Consider the following 19,563-nt stretch of genomic DNA (forward strand, 5'->3'; position numbering starts at 1 on the left):
TGCGATGGCATGATCTTGGCTCACTGCAAACTCTGCCTCCCGAGTTTAAGCAATTCTCCTGCCTCAGCCTCCCTAGTAGCTGGGATTACAGGCACACACCACCACACCCAGCTATTTTTGTATTTTTAGTAGAGACGGAATTTCTCCGTGTTGGTCAGGCTGGTCTTGAACTCCCGACCTCAGGTGATCTGCCCACCTCAGCCTCCCAAAGTGTTGGGATTACAGGCGTGAGCCACCACACCTGGCTGGGGGATGCAGAGTTTTAACTTTCTCAGATACCGTCACATCGCTGTCCCAAATCCATGCCACTTTGCGTTTTGCTGAGAAGCCCACCTTCCTGCCTTCCTCCAAAGGAAGGTTGAAGGAGCCCTGTGAGGCCCCCACTGTTTCCCGGCACACTCTCTCCACGTCCTGGTCAGGAGTGCATGTGGATGCTGGACTCTACCAATCTGATCATTGAGAAATGCTGTCTTATTAATTTGCATTTCTGTAATTATTATTTAGGGAAGCCTTCTAATTTACCTTGTGCAGCCTGTAAGCACCATCGTGAGCAATGTCAGTCTGTTCTTGGCCTGCACAGTTTGTTTCCTAGCTTTTTTACAAACAGCTACTGTGCAGGCCACCCACGTTCACTCAGCCCGGTAATGTGCCGAATTAGCGCCATCAGGTGAAGAAGATTCTGAACGCAGAGCACCGTTTCCAGTTGTTGGAAGCGCACATCCTCATCCTACCAAGCAAATAATTCAGCATTTAGTCATTCATTCAAAAAGTGTTTCCTGAGCACCTGTCTGTGTCAGGCTCATACCGTTTGGGGGATTATGTGTTGCATCAGTAAACACAAACTTTTAAAAATCCCTGTCCTTGTGGAATTCATGGTCTATCCCAAATCCTTTCTGAATGTGGACACCTGAGATGAGGACCCCATGGCATATGGTGGCCGCTGCGTGTGGGAGTCCATAATGGCCACGGACCCACTTGGTGTCCCGCTGCAGCTGTGACCAAGGCCACACAGGGCCGGTGGGCAGACAGTGTCTCTGGGGCCATGAGACAGGATCAGCAGAGACTGCCTCATGGCCCTGGAGCTGTTCCTTACACAGATGGGAGAAAGGAAGCCCAAGGGTACCTGCCTGCCCACGGTGCCCGAGAAGCCCAGCTTCCTGCCTTCCTCCAAGGGAAGGTCTGAGGAGCCCTGTCAGACCCCCACTGTTCCCTGGCACCCACACACTGAGGTCCCGCTCTGGGGATGGTCTCCAGGCCGGTCCCTGCTGAGCCTGGGCTGGGGCAGAGCAGCGAGCGGAGCTGCAGGAAGGGCCCAGGCAGTGGGACCCGCTCTGTGCCAGCTGGTGTCTGCCTCTTACTCAAGTTACTGGGACAGGCCCTTAATTTCCAGTTCCTATTTGAAATATGCCAGGAAAGGACTGTGGTGCTTCGTCCTTGGCGGAGACTCTTGCCTCTGGACCAAGCAGCTGGCCAAGGGGAGTGGCAGCTATCACTGGGCTAGCACATTCAGGGGCTCAGCCTACACAGGTCACCAGTGGGGTCGCGGAACAGCAAGGCTGAGGGAGGAAAACATTCCCCAAATCCTCAGGGGCTTTTCTCTGAAATGGAACCAAACCATGAGTGTCCACAGCACTAGTGTGTAGTGGCCATTTGCAGGGCTGAGTGAGTGATGGGGCCACCCCATAAGGACACCCCAGCCTCATGGACCTGGCACCAGGGCTGTGCAGCTAGGGGGTTTCAGACACAGGCCCAACATGGGCATAGGGCCATCCTGGAGAACGAGGCACACCTCCCCAGGGTGCTGATGGGTGATGTCTGAATAACAAGTCACCACTGATTTGGTGGCTTAAAACAACACAGCTTTGCTCTTTTACTGTTCTGGATGCTAGACGTCTAGGATCAATCTCACTGGGCTAAAGTCAAGGGTGGGCAGGGCTGGTTCTTTATGGAGGCCCTAGGGGAGAATCCATTTCTTTGCTGTTCTTTCCGCTTCTAGGGGCCACCTGCATTCCTCGGCTCTTGACTCCTTCCTCCATCTTCAAAGCTCATCACTGCAGCGTCTGCGTCCATCAGCGCGTCACCTCCTGCTCTTCCCTGGTCGGACTGTCTCAGGAGGAGCCGTGTAACTACGTCACCTGCCTCCCCTGGGTAATTCTGGGAGCGCTTCACCACCCCTGCGGAGTCCTGTTTGCCATGTACAGTCACAGTCATGGGTTCCGGGGATCAGGGTTGTGAGCATATTTGGGGGCCACTATCATCCTGTCTCGTGGAGAGACACAGAATGTTTCTCTGGGCAGGGGTGTCAAAGATGAGGGTTACAGGCAGAGAGAGCAGTGCCTGGCACCCGTGGGCCTCTCTGGGCCAGTGAGTCAGCCCTGACCTGTTTCCAGCCTGGCCCAGCTCTGCCCTCGGTAGGTCCGAGCATGGCCGCTCTCTCCAGGCAGTGTAGGTCCCTGTAGGGAAATGCAAACCCGCCAGGCTGGCAGGAGCCAGGGACACAGGGCAGGCAGCAATGGTGGGGATGGGAAGGCTGACCTGTGTGCTGCAAGGGTGTCCCCACCTAACTGTGCAGAACTTGGGCACACAGCGTGGGGGTGCTGTGGGGCATAGGGGCATAGGGGATGGGGAGGATGGCCTGAGGGGGTGCAGGTGATCTCGGTAGAGGCAGAATGAACAGAGACGCAGGCGAATGGAGCTGACGTTAGGAGCATAAGAGCCACCAGCGTAACCCTGGATCCCCCTGAAACACGTGCATCGGCTCCTCAGCCAGCTGTGGGGTCAGCCCAGGCCTTCCGATCCTCTTTCCTTCCTGCTCATTGTATGGTCATCTGCAGGGAGGTCTTTCCCCTCCTCAGCTCGGCCCACATCTGCATGAGTGCACCAATTTGCTCTCCCTGATGACTCCCTGCAGCCCCATAGCCCTGTGCCACCTCCAGATGGCAGATGAAGGGGCCGGCTGCTTTGAGACAGGGAGGCGAGCTCTTCCCACTGCAGGTGAACACTCAGGGCAGTTGTTTCCAGATGGCACCAGGCAGTATGAGATGCCCGGGAGCCACAGAATGACCTCCGGTTCGCCACTCTGGCTTACTCCACGCTGTGCAACTTGACAAACCTCAGTAACTTTACATACAAAATGCTGGTTTCAAGGCAACTCAGACACAACCCCATCTTGCTCTCTAGGCCTTGGGCTCTGTCACAAACGAGGTATCCTCTGTCACAGATGAAGTCCCCTTGGGCTGGCCCCGGGAGCAGCAGGAACTCACCTGCCTCTCTTGAAATGTCCCCACAGCGGGACTGAGCCCCAAACAGGAGTCCCAGCAAGGGCTGCTGGGAATGAGGGAGGCTCACAGGCAAGTCCTGGTGTCAGGTGGGGCATGTTCCCACGTGGGTCCTCACCAACACAGGCCCTCATAGGCAGGCTCCCTGTGCCCCTCTGCCCATTCCATGCCCTGGACAGCCCAACCCTTCCCATCCTGGGGGTGTTTAGCCCAGAGCTGGAGAGGATGGGGGTTCAGGGCTTGGCACTGGGGCCATGTGGGTAGTGTCCTGTTTCCAGCCAGACCCCAGTGCTGAACATGCTCCTGTTGGCTGCTGAGTGCTGACACGGGCATTGCCTCTGTGAGCTGTGCAATACCCAGGACTCTGTTTTCCTGTTCATCCAGACTTCTCATGGCCTGAGCTATGTTTCCCCCGTTCCCAAATCCATCCAGCTCAGAGTTTCCCCAGCCAAACCACAGAAATGATACACAGCTTGTTTCCTGGCAAACACAGCTTCCAGAGCCAGACTCAACTTGCCACAAGATGGGCTGATCATGAATCAAATCTCACACTGCACTTCTCTGGGTCTTTGATCATCCTCACAAAGGTGGGGAAAGTGGAGTTGGCGTGTCTCAGAGCGATGGAAGCAGGCCACAGTCTGTTAATTTTGTGAAAGAAAACCTTCTGGGAAACAGAAAATGTACCTGACCACCAGTGGGTGTGTGACCACAGGATTCTGGCTGGCAGCTCCTGCCTGCTCACCGTAGCAATTGCAAAAGAAGAAACAGTGCCTCGTTTTCAGTTTGCATCTGTAAGTAACCGCGTTTAAGTGAAGCTAGGAGGTGACTCAGAAAGACGAAGCTTCAAGAACTCTTGTAAGAACTGAGCCAAGCGAGATGAATCCCTGTGCCCTCAGCAGGCCTGCCAGGCACTGCCACCACATTCATCGCTGCAAGGAGCCTCCTGGTTCTGCAGCAAGATCACATCCAGTGTGCTGTGGGAGCCCTGCTTCCTCATGGTCATTTCCTGGAGTCCTTTCTCTACCTTTTCATTGACCCAGCAGGTCAGGCTACCCAGGGATGCCCTGGATTTTGGATCTCCTGGCACACTGACCAAAAACCCTTTCTTTTGCCCCTAAAAACACACTAGAAATGAGAAGGTGTGAATCAGATAAGCTTAGGGACAACTCTGAAGTCATTAACATGTTTTAAGCATCAACACTGCGAGGTTTGAGACCCTAAGTATCATCTGTGGCTCTGTGGCTAACTGCCTGCAGCTTCACCCAGAACCGATTGCCAAGCCACTCACCAGAGCTGCTGTCCTGGAACGGTCTGCGGGGAAGGAGCAATTTTTTGTAGTTTTCCTCCAATTTGTCTTGGGCCAACGCTTTTGTAAAACAGAGAGGACATGGATTATTGCAACACAGGCACACACTTTGATGCCACAGTCCTGTCAAAGTCCTGTGAGAGTTCCGCACGCGTCTACTCCCTTGCACTCTGTTACCCCCTCATGGAGTAGAGAAGAGCAGCTCACAAGTGACCTGGTCCATGGACTCTCCTGGGAGAGTGCTGGCAGCCCCACACCCCGGATTCTCTGTGCATTCCTGTTTCAGCCATGAACAACCTTCTTAATGTTCTTTCTGTTTGAGACAGAGTCTTGCTCTGTCACCCAGGTTGGAGTGCAGCGGCACAATCTCCGCTCACTGCAACTTTTGCCTCTCGGGTTCAAGCAATTCTGCCTCAGCCTCCTGAGTAGCTGGGATTACAGGCGTGCGCCACCATGCCCAGCTAAGTTGTATAGAGATGGGGTTTCACTATGTTGTCCAGGCTGGTCTCATAATAGCTGATGCTAGTCTTTCAAAGTTTGATAAAATTCACTTGTGAAACCATCTGGGCTGGCGTCCTTGGTGGGAAGGTTAATGGTGAAAATTCAATTTCTTTCATAGATACAGGATTATTTGTATTTTCCTTTTCATATTTGTAAATTTTGGCACTTCTCAGGAAATCGCACTTCTCAAGAAATTTGTTCAGTTCATTAAGTTGCCAAATTGACTGCTAGAAAGTTGTTCACAAAATCAGCTTCTGATTATTTTAATATCTGAAATGGTAACCAGTGTTTCACTTACAATATTTGTCGTTTGTGCTGTATTACTAATTTTTTCTTATTAACTAGTTATGACTATTTTGTTGCATTTAAAGAACTGCAATTTAACTTTGTAATCTTTTTCTTTTTTAAAAAAGATTTTATTTTTCACTTTGTTTCTTCACAAACTCCTGTGTTGAGGGCTGATTTTCAATAGATCACAGCGAGGGAAGCTGTGTAGTCTTTTTCTAACATTTGTTTTCTCTTTTGTTGATTTCTACTCTTTCCGTCTTCTTTGAGTTTATTTTGCTTTTCTTTTTTTAGCTTTTTGAGGTAGAGTGTTCCGTCCTTGAGTTCACGTTTCCTCTTTTCTAACATAAGCCTTTAAAAGTGTCCATTTTCCTCCTCACACTGCTTTAGCTGCATTCCATACATTTTTATATATTTATTGTATTTTTACATATCAGTCAATTAGAAATATTTTTAAAATTCTTTGGGATTTTTTTTTTTAAACGTGCATTATTTCGAAGCGTACAGGTTAATTTCCAAACATTGGCTGTTTCCTAGATCTACTATTGTTTCTAATTTAATTCTGCTGTGGTCAGAGAAACTACTTTGTGCTATTTCTAATATTTTTAAAATTTTGGGGACTTGTATTATGGCCCAGCATATAGTTCGTCTTAGTGAATTTTCTGTGTGTACTTGAAAAGAATGTGTAATGATAAAGAAATAGCAATTAGGTAAAGGTAACTGATGATAATGTTCACTTCCTCTACAGTTTACTGACATTTTTATAATTGATCAATAAGCCGATGAAAGAGAGGTGTTGAGTCTCTTACTATGATTGTGGAATTGTTTATTTCTCCAGCAAACTAAGCAGAGAAAGGGACTTCTTTTACCTGATAAAGGGCATATGTGAAAAACCTGGCGCTAACATAATACAATACTTGCTGTTGAAATATTGAGTATTTTCTCCCTAGGATGAGCAAGATAAGGAATTCAGTACATTCATTCTCTCTCTCTCTTTCTCGCTCTCTCTCTTTTTCTCTCGCTCTATCTCTCTCCCTTTCTCTCTCTCTCTCACACTCTTTCTCTCATTACTTCTAGTTAATTGCACTGAGAACCTAGCTATGGCAATGAAACAAGAAAAACACGTAAAGGCATAAATATTGATGGGAAATAAGTAAAAGTATCTATTTGAACATGACATGATTTTTTTTTTTTTTCTTGACGGAGTCTTGCTCTGTAGCCCAGGCTGGAGTGCAGTGATGCAATTTCGGCTCACTACAGTCTCTGCCTTCTGGGTCCTGGTTCAAGCAATTCTCCTGCCTCAGCCTCCCAGATAGCTGGGATTACAGGAGCTCACCACCATACCCAGCTAATTTTTGTATTTTTAGCAGAGATGGGGTTTCACCATGTTGGCCAGGCTGGTCTTGAACTCCTGACCTCGTGATCCACCTGCCTTGGCCTCCCAAAGTGCTGAGATTACAGGCATTAGCCACTGTGCCCAGCCTGATTTTTTACACAGAAAACCTCAAGCAACCTATAGAAGCACTAGTATAATTCCACAGGATACAAAACCAATAGATATATATGTATATCTCAATTGGATAAGAAGACTCATTAATGCTATCAATTCTCCTTATTATTAACTTTTAAAAATAAATTTATGGGGTACAAGTGTAATTTTATTATATGCATAGATTGTGAAGTGGTGAGGTCAAAGCTTTTAGGGAATCTATCATCTAAATAACATACATTATACCCAGTAAGTAATTTTTTCGCATCCATCCCCTCCCACCCCCTCACGCTTCCAAGTTTGTTGTCTATCATTCCACATTCTGTGTCCATGTGTGCACATTATTTAGCTCTCACTTGTAAGTGAGAACATGTGATACTTGTCTGTGTCTGACTTATTTTATTTAAGGTAATGGCCTCCAGCTCCATCAATGTTGCTGGAAAAGATATGATTTCATTATTTTATGGCTGAATAGTATTCAGTTATATATACATATAATACAGGTAATTATATATGTAATTATAGCAAGACCTCATCTCTACAGAAAAATTTAAAATGTAGTCAGGAGTGATGGTGTACACCTATAGTCTCAGCTACTCAGGAGGCTAAGGTAGGAGGATCACTCAAACCCAGGAGCTCAAGGCTGCATATATATATGTATATATATATAAAACTGTCACATATATGACATATATGTATATATAGATATATGATATATACACACATATTACACACATATATGTGTGTATATATGTATGTATGTATGACATATATACATATGTGTGTATGTATGTGTATATATGACATATATACGTATATGTATTCACATATATACATATATATACGCATATATATGACAGTTTTCTTTATCTAGTCATCTACCGATGGACACTTAGGTTGATTCCACATCTTTGCTTTTGTGAACAGTGCTGAGAGAAACGTGACTGCAGGTGTATTTTTGATATAATGATTTCTTTTCCTTTGAGTAGATCCCAGTACTAGGATTACTGGATTGAATGGTAGTTCTATTTTTCATTCTTTGAGAAATGTCCATACTATTTTTCTTAGAGCACATACTAATTCACCTTCCCACCAGTAGTATATCAATTCCCTTTTCTCTGCGTCCTTGCTAACATCTGTTATTTTTTTGTCTTTTTAGTAATAGCCATTCTGTCTGGTGTAAGATTATGTCTCATTGTGTTTTTAATTTGCATTTCTCTGATGATTAATGATTTTGAGCATTCTTTCTTATGCTTGTTGGCTATTTGTATGTCTTCTTTTGAAAAATGTGTACTCATGTTCTTTGCCCACTTTTTAATGGGATTATTTTGTTGTTGTTGAGTTGTTTGAGTTTCTTATAAATTCTGATTGTCAGTCTCTATCAGATGCATAGTTTGCAAATATTGTCTTCCATTTTGTTAGTTGTTTGCTCACTCAGATGATTATTACTTTTGCTGTACAGAAGCTTTTTAGTTTAATTAAATCCCATTTGTCTGTTTTTGTTTTTGTTGCCTGTGCTTTTGAGGTCTCGGTGATGAATTTTTTGCCTAGACCAATGTTGAGAAGTTTTCCTTAGGTTTTCTTTTAGTATTTTTATAGTTTCAGATCTTACATTTAATTCTTCTTGAGTTGATTTTTTATATGGTGAGAGGGTAGGGTCTAGTTTCGTTCTTCTGCAGATGACAATTCAGTTTTCCCAGCACAACTTACTGAAAAGCATGTCCTTTCCTCAGTGTACATTCTTGTTGACTTTATCAAAGATCAGTTGGCTATAAATATGTGCTTTTTTATTTATATTTTTGGATTCTCTACTTTGCTCCATTGATTTATGTGTTTATACCAGTTCCATGCTGTTTTGGTTACTGTAGCCTTGTAGTATAATTTGAAGTCAAATAATATGGTGGCTCCAGCTTTGTTCTTTTGGCTTTGGATTGCTTTGGCTATTTGGGCTCTTTTTTAGTTCCACATGAATTTTAAGACTATTTTTTTTCTAAATCTGTGAAAAATGATGTTAGTATTTTGGTAGGGATTGCATTAAATTTATAAATTGTTTTTGGCACTATGAACACTTTAATAATATTAATTTTGGTCAATTAGCACGGAATGTTTTTCCATTTGTGTTATCTACAATTTCTTTCATCAGTGTTTTGTAGCTTTCTTGATTGAGTTCTTTCATCTTCTTGGTTAAAATTCCTCGATGTTTTATTTTTTTGGTAGGTATTGTGGATGGGATTGCCTTCTTGATTTGGTTTCAGCTAGATCATTACTGATGTATAAAAATGCTGCTAATTTTAGTAGATTGATTTTGTATCCTAAACTTTTCCTAAATTTATTTATCGAATTGAAGAGTTTTTGATGGAATCTTTAGGGTTTTCTAGATGCAAGAGTGTATCATCAGTGAACAGGGATAATTTGACTTACTCTTTTCCAGTTTGGATGCCTTTTATTTTTTTTCTTTTGCCTTATTACTCTAACTAGGACCTCCAGTACTATGCTGAATATGGGTGGTAAAAGTGGGCATCCTTGCCTTGTTTCAGTCCTTACAGGGAATTCTTTAGACTTTTCCCTATTTAGTATGGTGCTGATGAATATGGGCTTTTTTATTTTGAGGTATGTTCCTTCTGTGCCTAGTTTGTTGAGGTTATCAATTTATCTTTTAAGGTATGCTGAATTTTATAAAATCCTTTTTCTGTATCTGTTGAGATGTTCATACAATTTTTGTTCTCAATTCTGTTAAGTGATGTATCACATCCATTGCTTTATGTATGTTAAACCATTCTTGCATTCCTCAGGTAAAATCCACTTCATCAGTTCTCATTGACCTATGGATTCAATGCAATCCTAATCAAAATTTTAGCAAAGAATTTTTTGTAGAAGTTGAGAAACTAATTCTAAAATTTACTTGAAAATGTAAAGGATTGACATTAGTCAAAGACATTTTTAAAAAGTTGGGGGGCTGACACCACCTGATTTTAAGACTTCCTACAAAACTATTGTAACGAAGTAGCATGGTAATACTGAAAGGATACATATATAGAGCCCTTGAACATAAGAGGGGTAGTCATAGATGAGCAAAGATAGCCATAGATAATCAATTTTCAACAAAGGTACCCACTCAAATCAATGGAGAAAGAATTTTTTTTCAACAACTGAGTGTAAGCATAAGGAAAAAATTAATACCAACTTGCTCTGTATACAAAATTCACTTGAACTGACCACACACATAAAACTCCTAGAAGAAAACATAGGAGAAAATCCTTGCCACCTTGAGTGGCAGATGCTTTTCACATAAAGTACAAAAAACACACATAAAGATTGAGAAACTGGACTTATCAAAATGTACAGCTTTTGCTCTTTAAAGGCACCATTAATAAATAAAGGCAAGTCACAGAATAAGAGGAAATATTAATAATACGTATGTCTGATGAATAACTTGTAATCACAAATTACAATTCAGTTTTTCCAGCCCAGTTTACTGAAAAGAATGTCCTTTCCCTAGTGTATGTTCTTGCTGACTTTATCAAAGATCAGTTGGCTATAAATATATGCTTGTATTTATGGGTTCTCTACTGTGCTCCATTGATTTATGTGTTTATGCCAGTTCCATGCTGTTTTGGTTACTATAGTCTTATAGTATAATTTGAAGTCAGATAATATGATGGTTCCAGCTTTGTTCTTTTTGCTTGGGATTGCTTTGGGATATATATTAATATTTAAGTACATAAGTTGTACTTAAATCTCAATATTAAAGCTGGGTATAGTGACTCACATCTGTAATCCCAGTGCTCTGGGAAGCCAAGGTGGAAAAATCACCCCAGGGATTTGAGACCAACCTAGGCAACAGAACAAGAACCCATCTCTACAGAAAAATTTTAAATGTAGTCAGAAGTGGTGGTGCACGCCTGTAGTCTCAGCTACTCAGGAGGCTAAGGTAGGGGGATCACTTAAACCCAGGAGCTCAAGGCTGCAGTGAGCTATAATCACGCCATTGTATTTCAGCTTGGGCAACAGAGTGAGACTGTGTCTCCAGGAAAGAAAAAGAATAAGAACCTCAAAATAGTAAAAGGACAGGCATTTTTGCAGATGCTGCCACCACCCAGGGCCCCCTGCCATCAGCCATGATGGACATCACCAATAATGGTGAGCCCTTGGGTTGTGTCTCCTTCGAGTTGTTTGTAGACAAAGTGCCCAAAATAGCAGAAAACTGCACTCTGAGCATTTGAGAGAAAATATTTGGTTATAAGGATTCCTGCTTTCCAAGAATTATTCCAGGGTTTATGTGGCAGGATGGTGACTTCAGAGGCCATAATGGCACTGGTGGCAAGTCCATTCATGGAGAGAAATTTGACGGTGAAAACTTCATCCCGAAGCACACAGGTCCTGCATCTTACCATGGCAAACACCGACCCACCACAAACTGTTTCCAGTTTTTCATCTGCCCTGCCAAGATTGAGTGGTTAGATGGCAAACATGGTCTTTGGCAAGGTGAAAGAAAGCATGAATATCGTGGAGGCCATGCAGCCCTTTGGGTTCAGGTATAAGAAGACCAGCAAGATCACCACTGCTGACTCTGGACCAGTCTAATACATTTGACTCATGCTTTATTTTAACCAGCAGAGTACTCCTTCTGTAGCCTGGAGAGCACCCCTCCACCCCATTTGCTCATAGCATCCTATCATCTTTTGCTATTGATGTTTTTATTTTATTTTTGAGATGGAGTCGCTATTGCCTGGGCTGGAGTGTGGTAGCACAATCCAGGCTCACTGCAATGTCTGCCTCCTGGCTTCAAGCAATTCTCCTGCCTCAGCCTCCTGAGTAGCTGGGACTACAGGTGTACGCCACCATACCTGGCTATTTTTTGTATTTTTAATAGTGACAGGGTTTCACCATATTGGTCAGGTTGGTCTCAAACTCCTGACCTCGTGATCCACCTGCCTCAGCCTTCCAAAGTGCTGGGATTATAGGCGTGAGCCACCACACCCAGCCCATGCATTCTTTGGGTTCCATATTTTCCTTATATCCCCTCCAGGTCTAGCTGGATTGCAGAGTTAAGTTTATGATTATAAAATAAATATTAAATAACATCAAAAATAGTAAAAGGACAAGACTACAATATATACATGAGCAAATTATTTGAACAGATAAGTAGATAACCAACAAATATAAGATATATAAATGGGCAAAAAAAAAAACCATGGAAAGATGTTCAACATCATCAATTGTCTGGGAATTGCAAACAAAACTGCCATGAGAGACACTACATGTCTACTGGGAGTGCTAAAATTACAGGATGACAATACCAAATCAGTCTTGGTGGGAGTGTAAGTGATGCAAACACTTCAGAAAACTGTTGGACAGGGCTGGGCATGGTGGCTCACTCCTGTAATCCCAGCACCTTGAGAGGCCAAGGCAGGTGGATCACAATGTCAGGAGATGGAGACAGTCCTGGCTAACACAGTGAAACACCGTCTCTGCTAAAAGTACAAAATATTAGTTGGGCATGATGGCACACACTTGTAGTCCCAGCTACTCAGGAGGTTGAGGCAGGAGACTCACTTGAATCTGGGAGGCGGAGATTTGCAGTGAGCTGAGATTGCTCCACTGTATTCCAGCCTAGGTGACAGAGTGAGACTTTGTCTCAAAAAAAAAAAAAAATAAATAAAAAAAGAGAAAGAAAACTGTTGGACAATTTCTTAAGCATATGCTTCTTCTATGACCTAGTTTTTCCACTTTGGGGAATTTTCCCAGAATAAATAAAACATACGTTCACACAAAGATCTGTGGGTGAATGCTCACACCAGCTTTAATCACAGTAGCCCCATACTGGAAAAAATACCACATGTCTATCAACAGGTGAATGGAGAATCACTGTTGTATATCCGTACAATCAAATACTACTCAGCAATGAAAGGGAATGAACTCTTTATACTCACTACAGCATCAAGCAATCTCCAAATCACTGTGCCGAGTGAGAAAGGCTAGCTGGGAAAGAGCGTGTCCTTCATGATTTCTCTTACGCACAAATTTAACAACCCAAATGAATCTACAGTGATTTAAAAAATAGATGTGCGGTGCCCTGGGGTCCAGGGAGGTGGGAGGGGAGACAGAGGCGCCCAAGGTATTCCTTGTGGGTTATGCAAGTGTGCTGCCTCCTGATTGCGGGACCTTGGTTTGTGACCCCAATGTGCACGTAGTCAAACTCACTGGACTGTAAACTTGAAGTGGACCACACAGTTTACTGGATATAAATCATACCCCCAATCAAGTTTACAACTAGCTGCCTTGCCTCTGGTTGGGGGTAATTATAGACGAGGATGGATAGCAAGGAAATCTGGGGAAGCTGAGTGACACTCACGTGGGTCTGTACACGGGCAGATCAGTCATTTCACCCACTGTGCTACGATGTGTGTACATTTCAAACCTCAATAAACAGAAACCGTATACACTGTATGTCGCTGTTTTAGGCTGAGGATAATTCCTGGAAATTTCACAAAAAGATCTACCCTTTTGGTAAAGTAAAAACTCATTTTCTTTTGAATTAGAGTTTTAGGCATCAAATTTGCTCAAAATATCACCAACCAATTAATAAGGGAAGGAGAGGAAATCCACATCTCTTCACGTTGTCACTGGGCGCATCAGGGAATGTTGGCATTGAGCCCCTTCTAGCTTTGCAGGTAAACTTTACCCTCTAGGAAACTGGTGCGAGAGAAAGAAAATAATGCTAACTATAAACGGTTCTTTTTCTCAGAAATGCCACCTGTTTGTTTATGAAATTTTGCCTTCAGGTGCAAAAGACTAAGTAATTTATTGAAGTTGCTGCTAAAATGAAGGATTTTCAGGGAACATAAAATAAATGTTTCTAGAAATGTTGTTGTCGTTGTTGTTTTGCATGGCCCAGTGTGTTCTAGGAATCTTCTGGAGGACCCCAGGCAGTCTAACGATACAGACACCTGGGTGACCTCAGGCACTCTAATGGGAGAGATTGACCCACCCCAGGCATTCTAAAGAATGCAAAGTAAACTTGGCTTTTAGTTCAGTTTGCTAAGCTGAGGCCCTACTTGTTGGCTTCTCTCCATAAATTCTGTTGAGTGAGAAATTGATCTCAGGTTCTTTTCTGATTACGTCACTGAAGATCACCCGCTTTAGTTGTTTAACGGTTGTTACATTCTCATCGGGCAGTTTTTGCCTAAGCACCCATTTCCCCACTTCTGGAGGGCAGAAGTCTAAGGTAGCCCGGGAGCCAGTACTGAGCCACCTGGTGTTATTCGCACAATCATGTTACCTTGTATGGCAAAAGGCACTTTCAGATATAATTAGGGTCACTAACTGTTTGATCTAAAAATTGGAAGATTATCTGGGGTGGGGCCTAAGCTAAATATGAGTTCTTATTTATTTCTTTGAGACAGAGTCTGCCTCTGTTGCCAAGGCTGGAGAGCAGTGGCACAATCTCGGCTCGCTGCAACCTCTGCCTCACAGGTTCAAGCAATTCTCCTGCCTCAGCCTCCTAAGTAGTTAGGATTACGGGTACCTGCCACTGTGCCTGGCTAATTTTTAGTAGAGACGGGGTTTCACCATGTTGGCCGGCCTGGTCTTGAAGTCTTGATCTCAGGTGATCCACCCGCCTCATCCTCCCAAAGTGCTGGGATTACAGGTGTGAGCCACCTCGCCCGGCCAGGTTCTTTAAAAGCAGAGTTTTCTCTTGCTGGTAGCAGAGCAGGAGCTAGATTTGACCCCAGGGTGGATTCTCTGTTTCTGGCTTTGAGATGGAGAAGGCCCTAGAAGGTCCCTGTTACTATGAGCAACCCCTGGCTGACGGCCAGCAAGAAAATGAGGATTTCAGGGGACTGCAAAGAACTGAATTTGCTCAACAACTGGATTGAGTTTGGAGGTAGATTTTTTCCCCCAAGCCTCCAGATAGGAGCCCTTGACATTGACCTTGTAAGACTCTAAGTAGAAAACCTCACTGAACCTGCCTGGACTTCTGACCTGTAGAATTATGAGATCATGAATGGGTGAGGTTTTAACCTGTTAAGTGTGTTATATGGGAATAGAAATTTATTATTTGCTACACAGTTATAGAAAATGAATATACCGGCAGGCAGGGGATGGTATAGCTTACTCCTGAGGTGTAAGACTGAGGTGGGAGAATCACTTGAGCCTAGGAGTTTGAGACTAGCTTGGACAACATGGCAAGAACTCATCTCTACTAAAAGTACTAAAAATTAGCTGGGCGTTGTGGTGCATGCTTCAAGTCCCAGCTACTTGGGAGGCTAAGATGGGAGGATCATCTGAGCCCAGAAAGTAAAGGCTGCAGCGAGCTGTGACCATGCCACTGTGCTCCAGCCTGGGTGACAGAGTGAGAAACCCTGTCTCAAAAAAAGAAAAAAGAAAGAAAAAGGAAAAAACTAATATGTATTCTGATAATACAATCTCAGTAACAAACTCTTTGATTTATTTCCAATTTTATTGCTGTTTCCTGGAATAATGAGTGTGATTCGATTTTATTTTTATTTTTTAGTTGTGGACAAGGTGTCCATTGTCTAAACCCCTGTGAGAGTTCAAATAAATCACGCCTTATCTTGGGACAGTTCCTCCACATTCTTGCTATTCAAAATGTGCTCCATGGATCAGTGGCTTCAGCCTCACCAGGAACCTGTTAGAAACACAGAATCATGGCCCCATCTCAGACCTCGTGATGCAGAGTCTTCATTTCAGTAAGCAACCCACTGCCTCGTGCCCCCTGATGATCTGGGTGCTTATGAAAGTTTGAGAAGCAAGTGTTCGAGCTTGCGGTGAAATTGCAGCGTGCTCTTGTGGATTTCAAACCAAAAAGCATTACCTCTGTGAAACCAGTCTGGAGCCTGGCTAGACCTTCTATACCACGTGGGGGACTTCTTACTCTTCAGAGCCTAACACTCTGGCCAGATACCAGGGACCTTTCGTCCTCAGGACCTGTGCTCACAGGTGGCAGTGAGCAGTGCCTGCACCTCGAGGCAGCGCCTCTTCCCAGCTGCAGCGGGGCTGGCTGCTCCAGCTGCGCTCTTCATGCATTTGTAGGGGAATTAAATGCCCCCTCGCTCCCAGCTTTGTGTATTTAAAAAATCCTCCGGAGAGAATGGGGTGTGAGGCTTGCCAGCAGCTGCCGCAGCACGGGCCACATTGTTTCAGTGAGTCAGAGACAAGCATGTGCACTGTGGCTGCCCGAGGCCTCTGAGCCCTGCCCTCAAAGTCCTTCCCTCTGCAGGGCTCGGGCATGGCCAGGCGGCTTCTTCAGCAAGTGCTGCGGTCACCGCAGCGGGATTCAGAGTGCAGCTTGTCCGAGCATCCTCTGCTTCCAGCTCACCTGGGCTGCACCCCACCACAGAAGACACATCCCCAGGGGAGTGGGACCCTCTCTCACCTCTAGGTCTGCAGATTGGGCCTGCTTTCTCTCCATCTCGCCTTCTCCTGTACCAACGGAGGTACGAATTCTTCCAGGAAGCCTTCCTTGAATGTCTTCTCCTGACACCCCAGTGAGGGGCTCCTGATACTCACTTCCATAGCGCTTTGGCCACCTATTGCAGCATAAAACCACCCCACATTGAATTGCTGTGCTCATAATTGCACAGGCCAGGGATCTGGGCGGTGCTTGGCTAGGCGTTTTCCAGTCCAGGTCTCCTGTGTGGATGCTGCCTGATGCTGTCCTCTGAAGCCTCCCCTGGAGGCTGGCGCTGCCTGTCCGAGTGGCGCCCTGGCACTGCTGGTTGGAAGCACAGGCGGAGCTTTGATGAAAGCACCTACACCTGGCTTGTCTCTGTGGCTGGGGTTCTCTCAGGACACGGTGCCTGGGCTCTGCCAGAGGGTGTCCTGGGAGCAAGTGCTCTAGGAAATACAGCCAAAGCCATGGAGCTCTCTGTGGCCGGGTCTGGAACTTTCACACATCACATATGTTGCATTTCTGTTGGGTCTAATGGGTCACATAAGTTCGCGCAGACTCAGAAGGAGGAGACTTACAGCAGCGGCACGCCGCGGCAGGGACGGCAAAGCCTGTGTGGCCACGCTTCCTCTGTCATGCATGGCTGGGGTCCTGCCCGTCGCAGCTCCTCCCCAGGCTGTGCCATCTCGTAGGGCTGCCTCCAAGCACATGTCTTCCCCAGCACCACACTCAGTGCCGGGCCTGTGCACACATACGTGGGACTGATGGAGTAGAAACCTGTTTCAGCAAAAGTCGGAGAGAGGCAAACCTGTGGATGGAGAGAAGCACCCTGTGTGCATTACGTATTTCTTATGTACGCAATGACGGCTGAAGTCCATGCAGAGCTGATCATTGCTGGTCAGTTTCAGAATCCGGGTCAGAACCTGTGACCCCTCCTTGCCAGAACAGTTTGGAGTGTCACAAGAAGACTTTAGCCTGGACACCAGAATCAGGTGGGCAGTGGGGCCCATCACATGCCACTGTAGTGTGAAGGGACAGGGTCTGCCTGCTGGTCCATGCAGGGAGAAGATACCCCTAGCTCTTCAGGCTCCTACTCAATCCCCTGACAGCACCTTTTAATGAAAGGCACCCACACCCTCAGCGTCAAGGGCATCTCTGAATGAGGGTCATGGTGAGCTTGTATTGGGAAAATGGCTCTCTTGCCACCACGCAGGCAAAGTAAGCTTCTGCAATCCTCAGTTAAAGTCCCGAGTTTGCAAAATTTTATTTACAGCAAATTGTTGGTTTACCAGAAAGATCCTGCTTGGCTAAATATAGCTCCTGCTCCTAGAACAGGGCCTGTGGTTTTTGAGCATGGGTTTTGCCCTCCCTTCAGCACACTGGCGCACATGTGCCCTGCTCTTTCTCCTGTGGTCATTGGCGTGATAGGAGGTGAGTGGGAAACTCAGTGTCTTCTGACACAGGCATCTCACAACACCAATGCAGCACCACTGCAGCCGGACCTTTGCCTGGTAGGGCTCTGTGCACCCAGGAGGACCCGGGCCTGTGGGAAGTCTGGGGCCTACTCTGGGCATGCTTGTTTCTTGAGCATCAGAGTCACCTTTACAGTCTGCGATGGTTGACGAGGTCAAACAGGACTCACTTGCACTGCTGGGTCTCTGTGGCGACAGAGGACTTGGAGGTAGGTGTTCAGGTCAGGACAGTTCTGACTTCCTCTACTGCTGCCTGCAGAAGCACAGGCCAAAGCCACAGGCTGCGGGGGTGGGAAGCATGCTCCAGGAAGTGGCTCTCAGTGCCCCGTCCACAGCCTCTGCAAGGAGACACAGGCCCAGGCAGAGAACACAGTGGCAAGTGAGGAGAAAAGAAATGAAATTACACGCTGTTTCTCCTTCCACAGTAGGAAAGCAGGAGGGAACGGAGCTATGGAGATACAAGAGACACTCCCCGTTCTGCTGGAGCTTAGGCTGGCCCTGGAGCTAAGCTTCAGCAATCTCCAAGGAAAAGGGATTGTTTTAATAGAAAAATGGGGCCAAGGAAATACTGGACTTCAAATGAGAAGACACTTTTCCTGAACCTTCACGGCCCTGGGGCTGTCCTTCCCAGAACCATACCTTGTGGCAATGGTGACGTCATCCCTGAACTGAATCCTCACCGGCCAGGCCATCAAATGGTCATTTACAGAGAATTAGTAACTGAGAGTGAAAGGAGAACACCCTTCTTTGCCTGTGAGTGATGTCTGAGTTGCAGGCAGTGTGGTGTGATGGGCAACCATCACTTTCTTGTTTGCTGAAATAATCTCAACGGTGCAAATTTGTAGGGAGGGTTCGTTTTTGAGAAAAGTCAGTTTCGTGTATTTGAACAAAGAAACCACACATCATTCTTTAACATTACTAAGTTTCTGTAAAACACAAGTTGTCCTAAGTGAGGTGTGAGCGACATGGGATCTTTTCCTTAGTCACGAACTATCGTCTCTGCACTCTTGGGAGACAAGGGTTAAATATTCAGGAATGGTCTGCCACCTGTTCTCGGGCAGCAATTTGAGCCTAGGAGGCTACCCAGGCAAGGACACGGCAGCCCCCTCACGCCTCTTGCAGTTCTGAATGCCTCTCATCAATCCTGGGGTCTTGGGGAATGGCAGAAGGATCCCCATCACAGTGGGTATTCACTTATAAACGTGGCAGGGTCCCTGAGAACGGAAGAGCCCTCAGCCCCTTCAGCTCACTTCACAGAAGCCTCCCTGGCAACCCAAGACCCCTAGTCCTGCTGCAGATGGGGAAGGAGACCCAAAGTGCAGAAAAAACTCAATGGCTAACCCTCAACAGCGGCTGCAGTGGTCCGAGGCTACTTGAGGCTGAGGGTGCAGAAGCCCAGCCCAGGCGCAGGTGTCAGGGAAAGCCCTGTCCTGGAGCCTTGGGAAGGAGGTGCTCTTCCAACCAGCCTCTGTCCCCCTACTGAGGGAAAGAGCCTGGCCAGGGGCCACCCGTGCCCACCCACACCCACCACGTTTTCTCCTCCTTTTGGTGACAGCTGCATTCCCTTGGATGGCAGGAGGAGAGTTTTCGATTCCTTTGCTGAGATGGAGACATGTTTGAAGATAAGTGGAGCTCACTCTGAGCGAGGTGGAGGAGGCTGTGGGATGAGGGGCTTTGGTGCTGGGGCTGCCTGGGGATGCTGAGTGTATGATGGCTCCTGGGGTCTGAGTGAGGCCAGGAGGAGGGCACGGGGGGTGGGCAGGCGCCACCAAGGGCAGGGACTGCAGGGAAAAGCCCGCGTGAGTCAGATATCCCTT

At 45.9% G+C, this 19,563-nt stretch overlaps 1 long non-coding RNA gene across 1 annotated transcript in view; it reads left to right on the forward strand.

The window, feature by feature from the left end:
• The window catches only part of LOC141583795 (uncharacterized), a 34,297-nt gene extending 18,852 nt beyond the window's left edge, over positions 1–15,445 (forward strand). The window contains exons 2-3 of the long non-coding RNA XR_012516691.1: positions 1,997–2,148; positions 15,378–15,445. This is a non-coding gene — a long non-coding RNA (uncharacterized LOC141583795). The remainder of the gene's footprint in view (positions 1–1,996; positions 2,149–15,377) is intronic.
• The last annotated feature ends 4,118 nt before the right edge of the window (positions 15,446–19,563 follow it).

This window comes from Saimiri boliviensis, chromosome 2, assembly GCF_048565385.1.
Source record: "Saimiri boliviensis isolate mSaiBol1 chromosome 2, mSaiBol1.pri, whole genome shotgun sequence".
NCBI classification, from domain to species: Eukaryota; Metazoa; Chordata; class Mammalia; order Primates; family Cebidae; genus Saimiri; species Saimiri boliviensis.